The 19,853-nt window shown below is 43.6% G+C and overlaps 1 long non-coding RNA gene across 5 annotated transcripts; it reads right to left on the bottom strand.

Moving 5' to 3' along the window:
- Positions 1–1,050: 1,050 nt before the first annotated feature.
- Positions 1,051–18,601, bottom strand: LOC146193949 (uncharacterized). 5 transcript variants are annotated; one of them, XR_014706890.1, is made up of 6 exons: positions 18,323–18,601; positions 17,090–17,178; positions 16,326–16,380; positions 12,420–12,511; positions 4,671–4,856; positions 1,051–2,255 (listed from the first exon to the last, which is right to left on the bottom strand). It is a non-coding gene; the product is annotated as an uncharacterized LOC146193949 (long non-coding RNA). The 5 variants fall into 5 exon arrangements; XR_014706891.1 differs by having other exon boundaries at positions 12,443–12,511; XR_014706889.1 differs by lacking the exon at positions 4,671–4,856 and having other exon boundaries at positions 18,323–18,600.
- Positions 18,602–19,853: the final 1,252 nt, after the last annotated feature.

The raw sequence follows: 19,853 nt of genomic DNA, 5'->3' as shown, positions 1-19,853 counted from the left end.
GCCCATTGCAGTCCCATCACTGACGACGTTATCGGCCCTTCAAACCCACCCAGTGCTAGGCGGCAGCTCTACACATTTAAGATCGATGGCATCCTACGCTGCTACATGTATTGCCCTGATGGGACTCGCTGGATCGCAGTCGTACCGCGTGTGCTTCGCTCCCATATATTGGTGGCTCTCTATGATGGCGCTACTGGAGGTCACTTAGGTTTTAAAAAAGCCTACAACTGCGTGAAGAGGCGATTCTTTTGGCCTGGCCTATCATAAAGCCTACCTAAATTCGTCGCTTCCTGCCCCCTGTGCCAACGTCGCAAATGGAAAACTTTTCCACTCGCTGGCATCCTACAACACTTTCCCTGTCCCGCTACGCCATTCGACGTAGTCAACATCGAATTATGTGGCCCCTGCCTCTCTCAGATTAGGGTAACTATTGGATTATCAAAGCTGTCGACCACCTTGCACGCTACGCTGAGGCAACACCCGTGCCCACTGGCTCCGTTCAAAAGGTTATTTTTTTTCCTATCTATTGTATTGCATCATGGGGCTCCTCGGATGCTCCTAAGGGACCGCGCGACGAACTTCTTATCCAGAGTAGTTGCCGAAGTTCTTCACGCATCATCCACCTGACATAAGACAAGCTCAAGTTACCATCCCCAGGCTAACGGTCTGTCTGAGCAATTTCATCGCACCCTATCGGATATTATATCCATGTGCATCACGCCGGATCATGGAAATTGAAACACTATTCTACCGTTCGTCACATTCGCCTATAATACAGAAGTACAACGGACTACCGGTTACTCTCCATGCTTCCTCGTTTACGGCCGTCATCCCACCCCATTTCTCGATACTTCCTTCTTCTCTATGCCGGACTACTCCTCCACATCAGTAGCTGTCAAGTTTGTATCCCCTGTGGCCAGATGCCCTCATCTTTCCCGCCTCAACACAGAAGCGTGACAGGAAAACCGCTAGAGCCACTCCGGTTCTAAGGTCTCCTTTCTTCCTGGTGACGATGTACTACCCCTTAGCAAAAAACAGGCACATTAAAAATGTACTTCAAACGCATTGTATTTATTTCGTATTAATTTCGCATTTTTTTGTCCCAATGCCATACAAATATGTTATAAATATACTAGGAGTACAACACTGCATATCTTAATATAAATATGTTTAAAATATGCTTTTCGCCTATTGAGCATATTTCTAACATACTGAAAATGTACTTTCTTCAGCTTGGCAGGGTTCACAAAATCTTCCACCAATAGACTGACAATGTACTTTGAAAGTATTACTAATGTACTTGACCAATTTTTCATGCTGGGAGAAAGTACCCTTGGAATGGATTAAAAATATATGAAAAATAGGATGCGCTCATATTTTTTGGAGCATTACAAATATGTTGCAGTTATATTTTCCAAACCAAGAAAAATATACTAATAATATACTAAAAGCATAAATTTATACCATTCTCGGAATGCACTAAAAATACATGAAAAATGTGATGCGCTCATATTTTTGATGCATTACAAAAATGTTGCAAAAATGCACCAAAAATATAGCTGCCAAATGCTGAAAATACGTCCGACATTTTGAAAACTAGCTACCGAGAAACATAAATGAAGGGCAATACCGACAAACACTTCAATGCGACATTTGTGTCCATTGACATGACCCTTTTTCATGCTCCTTGGTTGACAGTTTTCAAAAGTCAATGTTACTTAAGCTAACTTACCGTTATTTCCGTCCGTATTTTACCAACCCAGTCTGAATATATGTGACACAACTTCCTTTATATCTTTATTTGAAGCATTTGAGTACAATGACCCACCGTGGTGGTGCTGTGGTTAGGGTGCAAGACTTCTGTGCCCGAGGATGTGGGATCGAATCCTGGCCGCAGCAGCAACTTTTCGATGGAGGTGGAAAGCAAGGCGCCTGAGTGCTGTGCAATGTCAGTGCACATTAAAGAACCCCAGGTGGTCGAAATTTCCAAAGCCCTCCACTATGGGGTCTTTCATAGTACTCGCAGCAAACAATTTCGGCCATATCATATCACACATTAAATCACAATACAGTCCATGGAAAAGAAATACGCCTATGCCACTCAATATCTATTTACAGAGTTTAATTTTCAAGAAACAGTGCTACAATACACCAATATATAGAGTAACAAAACACTGATCCCGTGCTAAACGAAAGCAAGTAGAAAGTCCGGACCACAGATCTGGATAGGTTCCAAACTTTGGACGCAACGTGGACTGAAAAGGAAGAAAACAAGACACAAATTAAAGTAGGCTTTTTAACATTCCAATTAACAATCATATACTGCTACAAGAACTAGCTTTAGAAACCAGATGGTTCGTTCCTTCTTAACATGGTTATGAATGATGACAAAACAAAAGTCAAAAAGCTGAGCTGGAGTTGGAAACCGCAATGTCTGAAACGCCGTATTTGAAATGTAGACTATGGCAAAGCCACCAACCTGTAATGGAAACCACAATGGGGCATTCTGTTTTTTTATCTGATCCTGACATGAATATAATAGTTCCATTTTTCAGAATAAAGGAGTGCGGGTTAGAATCTTGGAAGCATATTTTTTTTTTTTTTTTATCAGAGAATGAGAAATGAAACATACTTCCCGTTTATGCATGAGGTTCCATAGCGTGCATCAAAGAAAGGACCGAACACGAGCGCTCGTGTTCTGTCCCTTCTTTAATGTGCACTATGGAACCTCATGTAGATTACCCACTAGCCCGAACCCTGACCCTTCCTGTTTATGATTCTTTACTTGCTTTCTTCAATGCATTCGCTGCATTGTTGAATTTGTGACGCAAAAAACTCTGGACCATAGAGTAAGGTAGGTGGGGAAATTTTGACATCGCATGAACTGAAGAGGAAGGAAACAAGACACAAATTAAAGCCCTCTTTTTAACATTTAAAACAATCAAATACTGTAACAAAATAATAAATACTGTAAGCTGTAACAAATATGGTAGCCCCTATTTACGCAAAATAAGTGAATAAAATTCTCAAATGCAGCCCGAATCTGGCCAGGTTAGATATACCAGTACCGCCTTTCTAAAAGCCGGTGTCATGATCACAGCTGACCGCATGCTTTCGTTGATTTATAAATGCAAGAATGGACAACTCTCGCAAAAAAAAAAAAAAAAAAGATAAATGTGCCGCTTCTTAACATTCGCATCCACCATAGCTTATACTACTCCGCACGTTCAGACGACAAGGACGGTCGACTCTAACAAAAAAAACAAAAAAAAAAAAAAAAAATCTCCGCTTCTTAACGTCCGCCCTAATCCATCCTAATTTACAACGAAATTTTGTTTTTACACAGCAGCATTTATATAAAAAAAAAACTCTGTTATATTACGAACTTCACTGCATGAACAGTTTGTCTTTTAGCGGTGTAGAAAATACAAAACCCAAGTTTTCAAACCCTTCCCTTTCCGCTTAATCTTGAATGCATGCATTTGTGACTATAGTACAAGCGAATTTGGAAGAAACAGCAAACGAAACAAGTAAAGCTTTGGTAACATACAATTGCATACCTCAAAATATCAGTACAGTTGAAATTTTCTGTGGAGCCAAGCTGCTCCAAACAGGTGCTCTACCATTAATTTTACCCACAGAAAACCTTTTGACCAAACTTGGGACATCTCAATTAAAATCCTGACTGACGGCTGGAGGTACAAACATTGCCATCAAAAATTATCATGAGCTTCATGTGTTGATACAACTGCCATGAAATGGGTGCTCCCACTCAATACGAAACCAATTGGCGCTGTGAATGTTTTAACAGTACCTGAAAGCCTGCAACTGCATTGCAGGTATAATAGGAATGGGATGTGCAAACTGAAAGTCTCAGCAATATAGACCACCAAGTTCAGTTTGATTCTTGTACTATAAGTTCTCAATGGTTTTCTCACATGAATGCAAACTAGCGCCCATATTGTAAACGTGCCTCGACTCGATGCTCTACCACGAGTGCTTGGAGTGGAGAAAACAGCCACTCCTCCACTTCAGGGCCAATTAGGATTCATGAATCCAACTCGGCATTTCCTCTGACAAGTTCTCTCTCTACTCGAAGCAACGCAAATGGCATATGGGGATGAAATTAAGGCGTACTTTTGGCCCGAAAACTGTGTGCTAAAGTAGCACGCTTAGTTTTTCATGTTGAGTCTTCAACAACCTTCGCAAGCAAGTTCGATGTTAAGAGCATAGTGGAACTTGTTTTGCGGGCTAGATGAAAAGGGTGGCTGTGAAAAACTACCAAAAATGCTTTTGCGCCTGGCAACAGTCGCTGCTGGTGACAGAGTTTTATTTGTTTGGTGTGAGATGTTCTCGCCCTTTGCTGCTTTGCCTTTTTTTTTTTTATTGCCATGCTTTGACAGACATCAAAATACATTTAAAAAAAAAAAAAAGTAAAAGCCGGCACTTTCTATGAACATGGCTTTGGCCTTCAGAGGGCTCGGGAGCAAATGGTGAAAACCTGCATGCTGCTTCACAGTGCGTTTCAGCGCATACACACTGAATTCGGAGCCCTAACTGAAAATGTGCTTGAAGAGAATGCCTTCGCTGGCAGCGAATATCCTTCCGTAGGACAAGCACACCAATGCACTCCCTCGACAGCGCCGCGCGTCTGAAGACGCACTACGTACCCTCAGGTGACAGGCAAGCCATTGATGCGTGGGGTGCAGCACAGATGTCCACACAGCCCCACCGCGCCTTCGGTGCACCCCAGCTTACTGCATGTGACATGCTGTTCCCCCACGACAAGTTTGCCGCCGTTCATCAGACAAGGCGAGCTATGGAAGGAGTGCGCCTCCCCCACAGCTCGAGTCCACCTGCAAGCAAGCTCACCATTAACCGTGAAATGCGCGCCTCAACTCTGCACTCAGTAGGCTCCGAAAAGTTGTTCGCTTCATCGGCAACGACTTGAAATGTACCCACACCACAGACGCATAATGCGATAATCAATTACAGTACTGGTACCGGCGGCTGATCACAGTTATAGACCTCCTTCACTCCGGCTACGTCACGAAAATGCGGTGGCGCTGTCGTCGTTAGTGACTTTCGCCTGGTAGGCAAAACAACGCTTCAGTCGCCTTGCATCCCGTGATTGTGAGATGGCTTGTTGCTGCCGGGAAATGCAGAGTACCATGCCGACTAATCGCTTCACTATGACATGTGCTGAAAGGCACACAAGAGGAAGTTTAGTAAGCTTGCAAAGGCTTCTTGCCAACAATGGTCGCCGTAAACAGTTGTGGGCCGCCGCGGTGAAGCGCCAAGGCTGAATACCGACGCCTGCTCATCGAATATGCGGCAAACACTTCGTTACGGCTAAGCTGGAGCTTATTCACCTTTACGCCAGAGCGGTCCATCGGATCAAAGGTCGCGAATCACTCGAGTTTGGCCTTTTTACGACGCGTGATGGGATCTTGGTGTGCGGGCGCGGATGCGCTGGTAACATACATAGACGAGGCAGTCATATATATGTTGTATTGCGTAGGCCTGTTTCTTTGTTGGAGCATGCATAGATGTTTACCTATGTGAACTGTTCCTCGTTTTTTCACTTTGGTAATTGTATGTATGCGCAGTGAGCTGCTACTCGAAAGATCTGTGTTGCACTCCTCGATCTGTGATATATATGTTGCATGGCTAACCTTCGCCACGTTCATGTCAAATTATTTTTATTACTTCCAGATGAAGACTCCCACTTCACGTTAACAGCTAGTGATTTGGATCGGAGCTGCATTTCTTTATTTATGCCGAGCGCTTATATTTGTATTCACAGCGGCTGATTGTTAATGAGAGTTGTGGGGTTTATCCTACATTACCGCGGCCACAGTGGCGAGACCGAACTGGGCCACCCTAACTACGGAACCACGGGTGAAGGTAAAAACGGCCCCTGAAAAGAGGTCCCCAGAAGATACAGCCACGAAACAAAGGCCCCTGGACTATATGGCTCCGGAAAAAATGTCCAGAAAGGTCCCCTCAGGAAGCGGCCCCTAGGAAAAAATGTCACCGAAGAAATTGACTGAAATCTGCCCGGAACTCACTTCGCGAAAAATTAAACATCTTATGATGCTTTTTTTTCTTTTTCTTTCTTTTTAGAATAGATGTAACCATTGTTTGTGTACTGGGTCCTCTGGGTGCTTTACGCTTTTACAGAAACTGGAGAAGACTTAGCATGAAAGAATATCGAAAAAAAAAAAAGCCCCACCACTACATAATATCCAGCGAGTATTATGCGGTGCATAGTTTCCAGTTTCCAAGCTGGGAAATATCGCTCTTTAATATAGGTCTAATCACCCGGCTAATATTACACATTCGAGAGACGTGCTTGTCCTCCACCGCACAAATTTCGGTGCCATAATGGTTTCCTTCTTCTTCTTCTTCTTTTTTTTTTTTTTTTGCGAACGCACAGCATCAGTACCATGTTTTGCAAATTTCTAGCGGACGGGTAGAAAGAAGCACTGTAGCCTACATTACTGCGGCTAGACTCGAGGAAACTCAGTATAGGCTTTTAGTAAAAGAACTACAGGACGTGAAAAAAAAAAAAAAAAACGGCGGGGTTCAAAATATACTGTTCAAGCTAAAACCATAAACACAGATGGCAGATAAAAACAGTAAAAGTTGATTACAATGAGCGAAATTTATCGCTGATAAATCAATCACCGGGCAAGGCGAAAGCTCGACTTTGTAGTGCGTTTAATTGCATCTATTTGGGGACATTTTATCCGAGGCCATTTTTTCCGGGACCACTTTTTCCTGGGACGTTTTTACCGGAACCCACGTAACCACATTGGCCGCTGCAGCTCGTAATTGTAATGCAAGCTAACAGCGTGACTACCCGTGATAAAATTGCTACCATTAACGACGACAGCCGCCCACGAACAGAGCAGATATAACAGACGCACAGCGTTGTGATTTCAGTGAATAACGAAATGATACGCAAGTCCGTGCAGTGTTAAGGCTACTGTTGCCATGCTGACCTAAATCACCTTACCCATACAGCCGCTCGACGCTAGCGAGGTGCTTCGTGCTTACCAAGAACACTCATTTGCCGCTCGGTGTGAAGAATCATCCGATAACACAATGATGCTTTTAGCGGACTACATAGTACGCGGTTTGCGGCGCTATATATGAGCGAAAAAAATCACCGTCAGCGTACTTGACTCAAAGTAGTTGTAAGCATCCGAAGCTTTGTAATTCTCTATGCGTTCCGCGCTTAATTTTCTCGGAGAAAACAGCAAATAGATGTCAACGTCGCTCATTTTTCCTGGCGGCAGCAACGCTTCTCTTGTGCGCCTTGAACCGAATCTCCATCGGTACGGCGTGCGGGCTCGTACGCTGCACGCCGTGTAGCTAGAGTTTTTCAATGTATCGTTTCTGTCCTCACCGCTGAGGCTCACGAATACTAGCACATGGTCATTTCGTCTGCCAAGAAGGCGCCTACAAATCACAATAACACGGCCTTAACAAGCTTGGCCACAGTGCCGCGGCCGCGTTCGTGCTTTTTGCCTACCATGGGATCGCTGACGATAGCAGCGCCACCTCGATCATCTTGTTTGTTTGCAAACATGAAGGAGGTCTATAAAAGCTCGGCACGGGCAGCAAGAGGCTACGGCCACACCTGTAAAACTATAACGTGCCAGATGTCCTGGGTCGCTGTCACTTTCAGCCAATGCTTTAGAGAAAGGTTTGGTGCATCCTCGTCATATCCACTTTCGTGAAGTTTGGTATACCGGTAGAACAAAGTCCACACAGCGAGCAAACGATGTGATGTCCTCAGTGTTTACAAGTGGAGTGGTCGAGGAGCAGTGCCAAGGCAGCGGCACTGCGGACTAGATTCTTGAGAAAACTCGAGTTCTCTCTGCCACTGTTGGGAGTTATTCGAGTGGAGGTTGTTTTCTGAAACGAAAAACGGGCCTCGGGGGCCGCTTGGAGTAGAAGTTAGAGTGAAGGCGCAGTCGTGAATATGGCGGTAAGACTAACTGCCACATTCACGACATGCCTTCACTGCAACTTCTACTCCAGGCCGCTTGGGGCGGCAGATCTGTTTTTTTTTTTTCTTTTTTTTTGCCAGAGTCGACCATCCTTATAGTCTGAATGTGCGGCGTAGCATAAGCTTTGATAACTCTGATCAGCTGCTGGTACCAGTACTGTAATTGATCATCGCATTACACTTTTGTGGCATGGGCACATTTCGAGTCGTCACTGGTAAGCGAAAGTTTCGTGGCTTGCCCTGCGCGATGGCTTCCCCAGACGACGGTGGACTTGCAGGGGAGCAGTGTATTACATGCAGTAAATTGGGGGAACTGGAGGTGCGGAGAAGCTGTGCGGACATCTGTGCTGCACCCCACGCATCAGTGCCTTGCCCATCGCAGTCGAAGAAGCGCATTCATTTACTCATCCTACAGAGCGATATTTGCAGTCAGCAAAGGGCATGGCTTTTCAAGCAGGTTTTCAATTATGGCTCCGAACTTGTCCGAAAGAGACTGGGCAATCAATGAACAGAAGGGTAAATGAACATCGGGCAGACACAGGCAAAAACCTCCCAAAAGCAGCTTCCCAGCATTTCAATCAGATGGGCCGTAAGGTTATTGAAATTTCAGTAAAACAAGCTTTTGGGCGAGTTGGTAGCTTACATTCGACATAGCGTTGGTCCTTGTGTACGTGTCTTCCTTCTGTGATTGTGTTTTTTTCGCTGCGGCTATGTCTTATTGAAATTTATTTATTTATTCTCCATGTTGGGCTTTAAATCTTCAAGGGACACAAAATATAGGGTGGCATATCTAATCCATAAATTTAGAAGATTGGAACCAACAGGAGCAAATATTGTTACGTGGAAACTATGTATTTACAGTATATTTACAACAGCCTCAACAAGCATAGCCGCGAGCAGCAACATGGAACCAGGCCCACTTTGTTGTCATCTCCTTGTCCCTTCCAAGAGGCAAGTGAAGGAAACACTTCGTTGTCGTTATCTTGCAACAATATCTTGAAAGAAGCAGTAGTATTCCTTAAATATATTTCCTCTCTGCCACAACTAGTCATGACAACAATCCCATAAAGTGTAAATAGTACACTTTATTCATAGCATATGTACCGTCTTTGCCAAAAGTAACCCGGCTGTTCCGAAGGCTGGCGGAGCAAGCGCGCGGCCGTGTGGCGGCGTTGCGCTCCCTGTGGCTTATTGGCGCTCGTCTGCTCCAAGGGTACAACAGCTGACGTAACTTCGTACCCTCACTCTCGCCCGTTGGATGATAAAAACTAGGCGCGTATGATGTGTGGGCTGCGGTTTCACGCGTGCGAAGCCTGGTTGTGCCCAGCGAGGGCGCTCAGTATAGCGACGGGGCTATTATCTCTTCTCGGCAACTGCAGAAAACAGAAAAGCAGGTGATAGTAGACACGGTGAGCTCTTGTTCGTTTCTAGGACGAATATGTGCTAGACAATGCTGCTCTGAAATAAGGGTTCCGCGAACGAGAAAGCAGTCATGTGCATATAATGGCTAAGCGTGAGGAAGCTTTCATTATCGTTTGTTACCTATACCAAAACTTACCTACAAGCAAATGCTAGAATTTGTTAGAATCAAACATTGATCTTATTTATACACAGCCTCCCCAAGGGACTAGCACAATTTTGCAAGCCTAAAAGAGAGATAAGGTGGCTTGGAAGGGTTCACAAGCTTTCCCTTAACTTTATACCGGAGTTACGGTCCGTAAAATTGCAGTACGCAAGGCACCTCTGAGAAAGCATGTTGAAATTTCAAGGTGCGTTATCATTCTTTGTGTACAGGCGCATCAAACACGCAGGAAAGCGCAATTCTGCTAGTGTGTTTCAGTAGCGGATTGGAGAACACAACCACGTATAATTATATAGCGAGAAACGCGACATCTGCTTCAGGGCAGTTGCCGAGAAGAGCGAATAGCCCCGTCGCTATACTGAGCGCCCTCGCTGGGCATAACCAAGCTTCGCTCACGTGAAACCGCAGCCCGCACATCATACGCGCCTAGTTTTTATCATCCAACGAGCGAGAGTGAGGGTGCGAAGTTACGCCAGCTGTGGTAGCCTCGGAGCTGACGAGCACCGATAAGCCACAGGGAGCGCAACGCCGCCACACGGCCGCGCACTTGCTCCGCCAGCCTTCGCAGCAGCCTGGTTAGTTTTGGCAAAGACGGTACATACTCTGTATCCCCGCCCCCCTCCTGTAATAGCAAAAGCTCCAAGTGTTTTTTCAAACATGTTCGTTTCTCATTACTTCTTACTTTGGTTCCCCCTTGAATCGTTTCAGATAATGCCATGCTTGGCAGGTATAATATACTCTGATTTGTTGTTATTTTAATTTTTTTTGTCCTTCTCTCCCCTTTCCAAAACCTCTTGATAGCTGTTCCCATGCAGCTAGCTGTATTGCTCATCAGGTCCCTTTGGAATGCTTGTCCCTTTCAATGTATGAAGGAGCACTGAACAAGGGTAAAAGGGGTACAAGAATGCTGAATTGGGTGAGTTGGTGCGTTTGCATTTGTCCTTGTCTTCTTTGCGCTACGTTTCCTAAAATGTAAAAGGGGTACATCTCAGTTTGCAGGTCGAGCCAACGTTTCGACAAGTGGACTTGTCTTCGTCTGGGCAATGCGATCATCAGTGGCAGGGGTTTAAATACGCTGTTGCTTCCAAAGAAGAAAAGCTGTGGAGGTGAAAGTGGGTGAGAATAAAGCAGGTGAAGGAGTGGGGAGGGGAGGATGGGTGAGAAGATGAGAAGAAAGTAGGTCATGGAGTGAACAAAAAAAAAAAACATCTTCAGTATGTATTTCTCAGCCTGGAACCAGGGATCCTGTGGCCAGCAAAAGAAGTAAAACAGCATACCAGGAAAAACTACAATACCGGGTAGATGATTAGTCACCACTTAAGAGAATCCCTTAAGTATATTCCCTATGCAATATAACTATTCGGGGAAACAATCCCACATAGCGTTAATTGTACAGTTTATTCACAACGCATGTACACTCTATTCCCTTCTGCAATAGCATAAGCTGTACATGCTTCTCCAAACATATTTCCCCCTTATCACTTGTTGCTTGAGTTTGTCCTCAAACTTTTTCTTTTGCATGTCATTTGTGGTTCACTGTGCAGTTATTATCCTGTGACTTTGTACTAACCTCCCCCCCCCCCCCCCCCCGCCCACCACCACCATCTTTGCAGAAAGTTTTAAGAATTGGCCCCTTTAGATATATTCCTTATCAGGGCCCTTTGCAAAGCCTGTCCCTTTGTCAGGTGTATCTGCACCAAACCCTCTTAAGTGGTGACAAATCATCTACCCGGTATTTTAGTTTTTCCTGGTATGCTGCTTTTACTTCTTTTGCAGGCCACCACAAGATCCCTGGTTCCAGGCTGAGAAATACATACTGAAGATTTATTTATTTTTTCACTTCATGACCTACTTCCTTCTCACCCATCCTCCCCTCCACACTCCTTCACCTACTTTCTTCTCATCCAATTTCCCCTCCTAATCTTTTCTTCTTCGAAAGCAAAAGAATATTTAAACCCTTGCCAGTGATAATCACTTTGCCCAGACGAAAACAAGTCCACTTGTCGAAACGTTGGCTCGACCTGTGAACTGAGGCGCACCCCTTTTACCCTTGTTCAGAACTTCTTCGTACCGGGTAAACCATCTTCCTTTCGTTCTACCTGTACCCTTTCAAGAAACACGTGTCAGCATCGAACCTGCTTTAGGTGCTGACAATCGTTTACTTTGCATATTAAATTTTCTTGCTGCTGCTGCTTTTCTTTCTTTTTTTTTTTTTTTTTTTCATGTGATGATGAAGCACTGGTTCCATGCTCATAGAAATTCATACCCAAGGAAACATTCTTTCACTTCTCGCCCTGCCTCTTTCTCCCCCCCCCCCCCCCCCCCCTCCCTAGATTGTCTTCTTCGGAAGCAAAACCGTATTTAAAACCTCCACCAGTAATTGTGCTGCCCAGACGAAGACAAGTCCCCTTGTCGAAATGTTGGCTCGGCTTGCTAACTGAGGCTCCCCCTCTACACTTGTTCAGTGCTCTTTCATCCTACAAGCGAATTCCCTACTTTGATCTAATAGATGTGCCACCTTCATGGTCCCAACAGCGCAACAAACATTGTTTAGACTTGATGTTAAACTCTTCTGTTCATAGTAAAACTGAAGGTGTATCTGGGATGATTAGATTCCTTACTGCTTAGACTGTGCAGCTCTGTCAGGTCAATTTTCAGTGCCCCAATGAGGCATTTACACTACCCAACTTGACACACAGTACTTTCTGAGAGAATCATGCTTAGCAACGGGTATAAAAAAATAATGCAGAATAGGTGCCTCTTATAAAGGGCTACAGGTTAACTTAATTTTCATTGCATCAGTTGATCAACACTTACAGGACAGCCAAAACACTCAGTACCTCCAGTATTTCCTGCTGCTGCACCAGCCATCCCAGAAGTATTGAAGACGTCAACAAGTTCTGGCAACTCTATAAAACAACAGAACATTACAGAAAGAAAACATGAGCAACACTGCACATTGGAGCTTCAGATGGGTGAAGTTTAAATTTCGCAAACTTATTTAGCTACCGACAGCACAGAGCAACACAAAGATGCTACTCAGCTAGAAATAATTTGCACTATGTCGTGCAGCAACCAACAATGCTACTGAGTAAAACTTATTTGCCTTTGTCTGGGCATTAGAAAATAACCTTTTTTTTTTTTTTCATTTGCTCCTGCACAAGGTCTACAGACATAATCAGAAAGGTATCACTTGCAGAGTTTAGAAATCGTCCTTGAGGTGGCACCACAAAAGGCAGCTATGTATTGTACAACCAACGCCGATTGAGCTACCACTGCACAGCACCAACTATAAGATTGGAATGCAAGGAGGCAGTGTCCATATTCCAGTGTACATAAAGCAATACCTACAGGAAGAAGGTGTGCCTACATACGCACCCGCCAGCTGCTCGGTTAAATGGACTCACTTGCTCAAAATAATGCGCAATGGTCTCAACTGCATCAGATGAAACAGACAAAGCGAGCACTCAGATTAAAATATTCAAGGTGCATTCTGAATGAGTGAGCCCAAGAAAATTTGCACTTTTCTTTCTAGATGCAAGATTTCTGGTTCCCAATTCAACGAAAATGTTTGTACTCTAAAAAAGTAGTCGCATACAGTGCTAAGTCTGAACGACAAGCACTGTATCGCAACAGTGCTCAGATAACAACATTTTAGCGCACATTATTTGGATTACATAACTGGTATCAAAGCCTCCCTTGACCTTCACCCACTGGAAATTCCAACGGAAAATTGCACAACGTTGCCCTCATTGACCAAACTTGCTCTTAGAGTTGCCACTAGGCACTTCTTGTTGCCATTATAATTCAATGAGCGTCCAGCGTCTTCATGGTCACACTGATGCTTTCAACAGGTCCTTTTTTCTAGACCAATTGCAGCATGGAATAAATTATCCGAATCAATAGCCTCCAAGCATGACATTTAAATTTACGACTATACTTGCTGCCGATCTAAACGAACAACTACAATGGTTTCCTTTCTGTGCAATTTTTATTCTTTCGAGTTTATGTGATTGTGGTCTATGTTACATTTGTTTTTGCTCTTATACTGCCATAGTCTGTTTTAGGAGTTTTTGAATTGTGCTCAGGTACAATTTATGGTATTCTTGTATTGCTGTTGTATTACTGCATTGTAGTGCCTGTTCTCGTTTTTCATTTCCTGACCGCTGATACATATGTTATCGATCCCCCCCCCCCCCCCCCAATGTAATACCCCACTTGGGGCCTTTAAGGGATAGAAAAGGATGATGATAATGATGATGAGACAGACTATTTGGCTGGCAGAAAATGTCTGCTCCTTTCCAGCTCTTCAACACAGTAAAGGTTATGTGAACGCATAACTTTTTCTATCACGCAAACAAGACAGGCAGTCTTGTGCTCGTGCCAATAACTTTGGCATGTAATTATGCGACATAGTACAGCTAGAAGCAATATAAGAGAGAACACAGGAGCACGTGGCCTCCACACTTTGCAAAGTGCTGCCACCGACATGTGATCAGAATCAGCAGTAAAGGCGCACGCAAAGTAAGCTTGGACGGCTCCTTTTTCCGAGGATGCCCTTTACATTATTTCTTTAAGCAAAGAAATAAGTGGTCAGTGGTACCATATACTCATGGATTGACCCATAATTTGATGAAGATTGGACACAGACATGGCATCCGGATTGTGTCCTGCGACATAAAACAGAGCCAAAGGCAAGTTTGCTCGAGTGAATAACCAGGAGTTTAAGTCTAGATGCCAAACTGCGCACCAGACAAGGTACTCCGATTGTATCCAGGGGATTGTCTACCAGATTCCCTTACATTGTGGGAAGCAATACATTGATTAAAACTTCCTGCTGGGCGAGTTGGTAGTTCATCTTGATGTAGGGTTTTTTTTTTTTTTTAGCGCAAACGTCTCGCCTTTGTCTTTGTTTGCGCTAAAAAAAAAAAAAACCTACATCAAGCAGTACATTGGACAAACAGGAAGATTCATTAATGACAAAATTAGAGAGCACGCTGCAGCAATATCGGAGAAGTCAGACACCAACCTCGCAGTGCACTGCAGAGGCTGCTTTATTTGTATTTGCAAAGACCAAAAATGTCCAGCTGACCTTCACAATGTGAAGGTTTTGAGAAGGAATAAGGACAGGTTAACAAGGGAAATTTTCGAAGCACGTGCAATCAGGAGCTCGGAAGACCAGTGTGTTACCACGCCTTCAGTGGTAATGTTGAAAAAGGAATCAGATTACGCTTGTTGGCAGGATGTTAAAGATAAGGAATAAGTTAGCTGCAGAGGTAAAGTGAAGGGAGAAAAGATGCGCGGGTTCAGATCAATATAGTTGTCAGTGCAGCGTTGTCCTTGTGTCTGTGTGCGTTTCTTCGGTTTTGTTCCCCTGCTCTGCTGCCTCCTTCCAAGATGTTACACCAATTAGCTCAACATTCTACTCTATTATTGTTCAACTGAGTGATTTCATGTGAAAACCAAAGCCTTGAATGTACACGGCATTGCGCTCCACTGTTTAGGGCATTTAAAAGGCAATAGATGAGAAATGTATGTGACAGTCAAGCACAGCAAAACTGAACATGCCGCGCCTACATTTCTTGCCATCACTCCCTTGTGTTTCGCCCTGCAGCTCGGAAATTTCTTTCTTTCCCTACTTCTTGCTACGCTTTTCCTCTCTTTTACTTCTGAGTGAACTGCACCACCTTCCTTCCATATTCATAGCCAGCTTTACTTTTTTATCCTATGCACTGCATTCTTTCCTTCACGGTTCTAAGGCTTATGTAAAGTTGGCTCCTTAGTGTTGGTGAGCCTGATGATAAAGCCATTAAAAAAGCAGTTTTGCATTTTTTGTTTTTTTTTTTTATATCTGCCCTTCGATTCTAAGTAGTGCGTGTGCAGTGATGTAATTTCAAGGGAAGTACATCCCCGTGGCCAGGTGCACTTTACGACAACTGATTGTTACCAAAAATGTTTTTACCATTTAGGCAAAAGATGTCACTTATGGAAGAGGAACTGGGACTTCAGTTTCATTTTACTATATCCGAGTTTACTATAGTGGGGTTCCACTGTATTAGCACTGCGCTGCGTGTTCATTTATTGTCAGTTTCGCTGAGCTAAGACAGTGCACTCTTAGACAGGCCCTCCAATGGTTAACCGGCTTCAAGACATAGCAATAAATGAACCAGCTGTGAATGGACCCCTTTCTAAGTCAAGCCAGAGCTTTGAAATCAATACTGGGTTGCAGGCAGTCACAAATTTGCAGTGATGGCAGATAGGACTGGGACAGGCATTGAAAAACATTCCTCATCATATGTCTAATTCTGCACATGCACCATGCCAATCATTTATAGTGCCAGAGAGTGCCATGTAATGATTGATCACAGGCCTTTAATTGCGACACTCAATTGTACCGTGAAAATCCTTCCCCATTTACAAAAGTAATCATTAGCTGTAACATGACCTGTAGAAATTGACACAGAGAGCTGAGGCTGTGTGATCACTACATGCATAATATGATGCTGCATTCCCAGGCCATTAAAATTGCAAACAAGCCATTCATTTCTCCAGTAGACACAATATGAAAAATTTTTGACTGATTTTAACTCTTATTTATGTGGAGGATCATAATATTGCAAAAGTGTATTTAAATTGCCAATGACAATTTTTTATTCAATATGAGTTATGCATAGATAAGCCTTCTAACTACTTCAACATAGCCAAAAACATGTAGTTGCTTACCTTTTGATCTAATTCCAGCCTAAGATGCTGTGTCCCCCTTTCGTTTTCCTGGCTTCTATTATACAAAAAAGAAACACCATAATTTTTTTTTCAAAAATGAGGTTTAACTGCTTAAACACAAACAATTTAGAACTGATTCCTAGCTTTTAACAAGCAGCAGTCATTCATCAATAAGAGGCCTGGAGGAATGTAAGAGACTAATGGTATAATGAAGAATGCAATTTGAACATTATTTTCAATAGCAATCTGTGGTACTTAAGAGAATAGTGAAAGCTTAGCATCAACACTAAGGCAACAGGTGATGCCACCAAGCTGCCCATTAAGGCTCAGAAAAATAATTTATTTTGCCAATGTACTGCATGTTAAACTCGCTGAAATTGGTGTGCCAGACTTACTGAATAACATAAAAAGCTTTCTGCTGAATAATTTGACAATCTACCAGCTCCAAGATGCTGTGGAGCTGGCCGATACACATGGGGTTCACGACCACCCTGTACAGGATTTCTGGCTCAAACAGGCTTCTGCAGCACACTGGTAACTCGAATAAGGAAGTTGCTACATGATGATCTTAAAACATACCTTAATGGCCTGCAGATCTATTTAATTTCTGACTCTGTCTCAGGGATTAGATTGCAAACGTAAGCATTTTATGCTGTTGTCAAAGAAGGAAAACAATACATTTTTACAGAAATCTAAAAAGCAATACAAAACATTTTCTCATTATGGCCTATAACACACGAATGGAAGGTACAGAAGACAGAAACCTTGCTGGTCTTCAGTCGATGGGCATCACCATATCCCTCCTCTTCCTCAAGCATTGCATTCAGTAATATTTCCAGATTGCTGCGCACAGCTAGGAAGAAGAAAACCTATTAGCATACATTCTCATACCCGTCTTTGCTTCACTCTATATTATGGCTTGTGAATGACATCACTTGCCTTAACATACAAATGGCACAGTTCAAAATTGAGCTCTTGCTCTGAAAAAGCAATGACTATGTTCATATTTGTTTTTACATATCGAACACCCTGGGCGGGGACACTTATATCCCCACCCACGGTGTTTGATATGCAAGAACAAAAATGTTGAAGCAGACATTCACCACTTGCTGTGGGACTGCCCAGCACTGAAATTGACACGAATCCGGCACTTGGCGATAGCTAGCCTACCAGCAAACAATCCGGCCTCGTATATCACCTGGACGGAGGGACATCATTGCTCACTCCTTGACTTCATAAAATCACCCAACCTTTTTCCATTAATTTAATCATTTCTTCATTCTTCATCTCATACCCTACTGATGCCCTTCGGCAGTAAATATCGTTAAAAAAAAACAAAAAAAAAAAAAAAAAACAGACGGCACAAGCAGGCAATGTACTTTCCGGTTCTAACCAAAAAACATTGATAAACATTCGCCGGTAAAAAAATTACGGCATCTGAAAAACCCAATAACGCCGGTTTTTGGTATCTAGGACCAGTTCTTGACGAAAAACTTTCCTCTTCCGTCCCTTCAGAGTACAGAAACAAGCATAAAGTATTTTAACCATGGCTCCACTTGTTTACGACACTGCAAAATCCGGACACTGCGATATGTGCCAAAAGTCTTTCTGTGGCGTGACATCGTATTTTTTTCTCCCTTAATACCAACGTTGGGGAAAAAAAATTACTGCACTGTCAACATGTTGAGTACTACGTGCATGCCCCTTCTCCCCAAGGAGGGCCGTAAATATAAATAACCAAAGAACCTGGGAGACCCTGCACAGCTCTGACCCTGAGACCCAGCTGGGCGCGATCAACCTGACCGAAGAACAACGCGCACCAGCCAGCATCCGAGGCGAAGCGCCAGACGCGGGTGGAGGAGATACGCGAAGTCTATTCCTCCTTCTTGATAAACATGCATGCATACCGCCACAGCGAAATAGCAACGCTATCTGGCTCAATGCAAGGGCGCCAGTTCTACATCTGCAAAAAATACGATAACAGTCTGTATACTTACGGCTGAACTTGACAGCTTGCGCAACGAGCAGCTTTGATGAGCCAGTTGCCCGCCGTTTTTTATCCTCTCGGGCCAGGCAACGTTTATCCGATTGACCTTCTGTGAAGGGCCGCTGAACGTCGGCAAGGTTTTTGAGTTACGTTTGACGACTGCGTCGTGCCCCTGAATTACATTAACATACTCTACAGCAAAAGACTCATCGGGAAATTGGAACAGCGCGAACTTGAACAAGGTATCACATGTCACCAATGGATCCCTAAATGGCCAAATCGCACGTGTGTCGCACCCGCCACCTATAAGGAGTAAATAATGTTTCTGTCTCTTCTTTTAGTAGTAACTCACACCATTTAGCCCAAATATAGCCTTTGTTATTCTATTTTAACGATATTTTTCCTCATTTATTTTTTTTTCACTTATGACATCTTTTTACCATGTATACAAGCATGGCCTCCGAGATCACCGTTTGGTGATCTCGGAGGCCGTAATACAAGCAACCTTTTTATATATTTATTTTCCAAATTTTATAGGCCTACACGACACATTTTTGTCTCGCTTGACATTGACACATACAATGTTCTTACACAGCTCCTTCTGCATCTGCTTTTGTGTCTGCTTAGGTTTTGTAACGCACCATAATGTGTACAGCTTCATATACAAAGGCGTAGCAATTTCATTATCAACTCCATTCTTATTTTATTTTTATTTTTTTGTCAATTAGCGGTCGCCGTCGTCAGACAAGTACTGCATGTTGCTCCTTTTGCCCGGAAGTTAACGAAGAACTCGTCCGCAGTGTTATGAGGACGATTGTTCGAGAGGATAACAATTCGGCGTTCTCGCTGTCTCGGCATCATTTCACTAGAACTGCTAGCTGAGAGGCGCACACGACCACAAAACATCAGTCATGATGTATGTGCACCCCTCGAATGTATTCAGGAAAACAAAAGGGACGCAGGAGGTTTAGGAGGTATGATCTAGTCCTGAAAGTGGTATACGTGAGTCCCTCTTAATCACTTGAGTAAGAGACAGAGAAGATCGGCATCGTGGCCATCGTGGCCACGGACGTTCCGCCACGCTATGCTCTGTGGCCATTTCAACGTGTTAGCAAGCACATCGCAAGACATCGTCGCTGCCGTATTCAGCTGATTGTAGTACATATGTGAAAGAGCATATGTGTGATCCGTACTAAGCTCGCCATACGTGTCTGACACGACGTCCCGTATATTTGCTTGTGTTATATACGTGATCGGGATTGGGGCAGGGGGTCGGTAGAACACTGCATGGGAACGGGCCGCGGGCCGGGGCTTTCTGTGTATACAGCTTCTTTCGGAAATGAAGGAAACCTGCCGCTGAATTTGGTCCAGTGATTTATTTGACGCCGAATAAAAGAAAGCGTATTGTAGACAAAGGAGTAAAATGTCTTTCCAAAACTCTCTCGACGAAACCTTTGCTTCTACAGATACTACTGCCCTTAATTCTCTGTTGAGAATATTATTACTGTAAGCTTTTTTTTTTTTTTTGTCTCATCTTGGCT

Source organism: Amblyomma maculatum, chromosome 4 (genome assembly GCF_055883805.1).
Source record: "Amblyomma maculatum isolate TAMU_Amacu chromosome 4, ASM5588380v1, whole genome shotgun sequence".
In the NCBI taxonomy this organism is placed as follows: domain Eukaryota; kingdom Metazoa; phylum Arthropoda; class Arachnida; order Ixodida; family Ixodidae; genus Amblyomma; species Amblyomma maculatum.
Note: the sequence above shows the minus strand (reverse complement) of the source record. Positions and strands in the feature narration are given on the sequence as shown.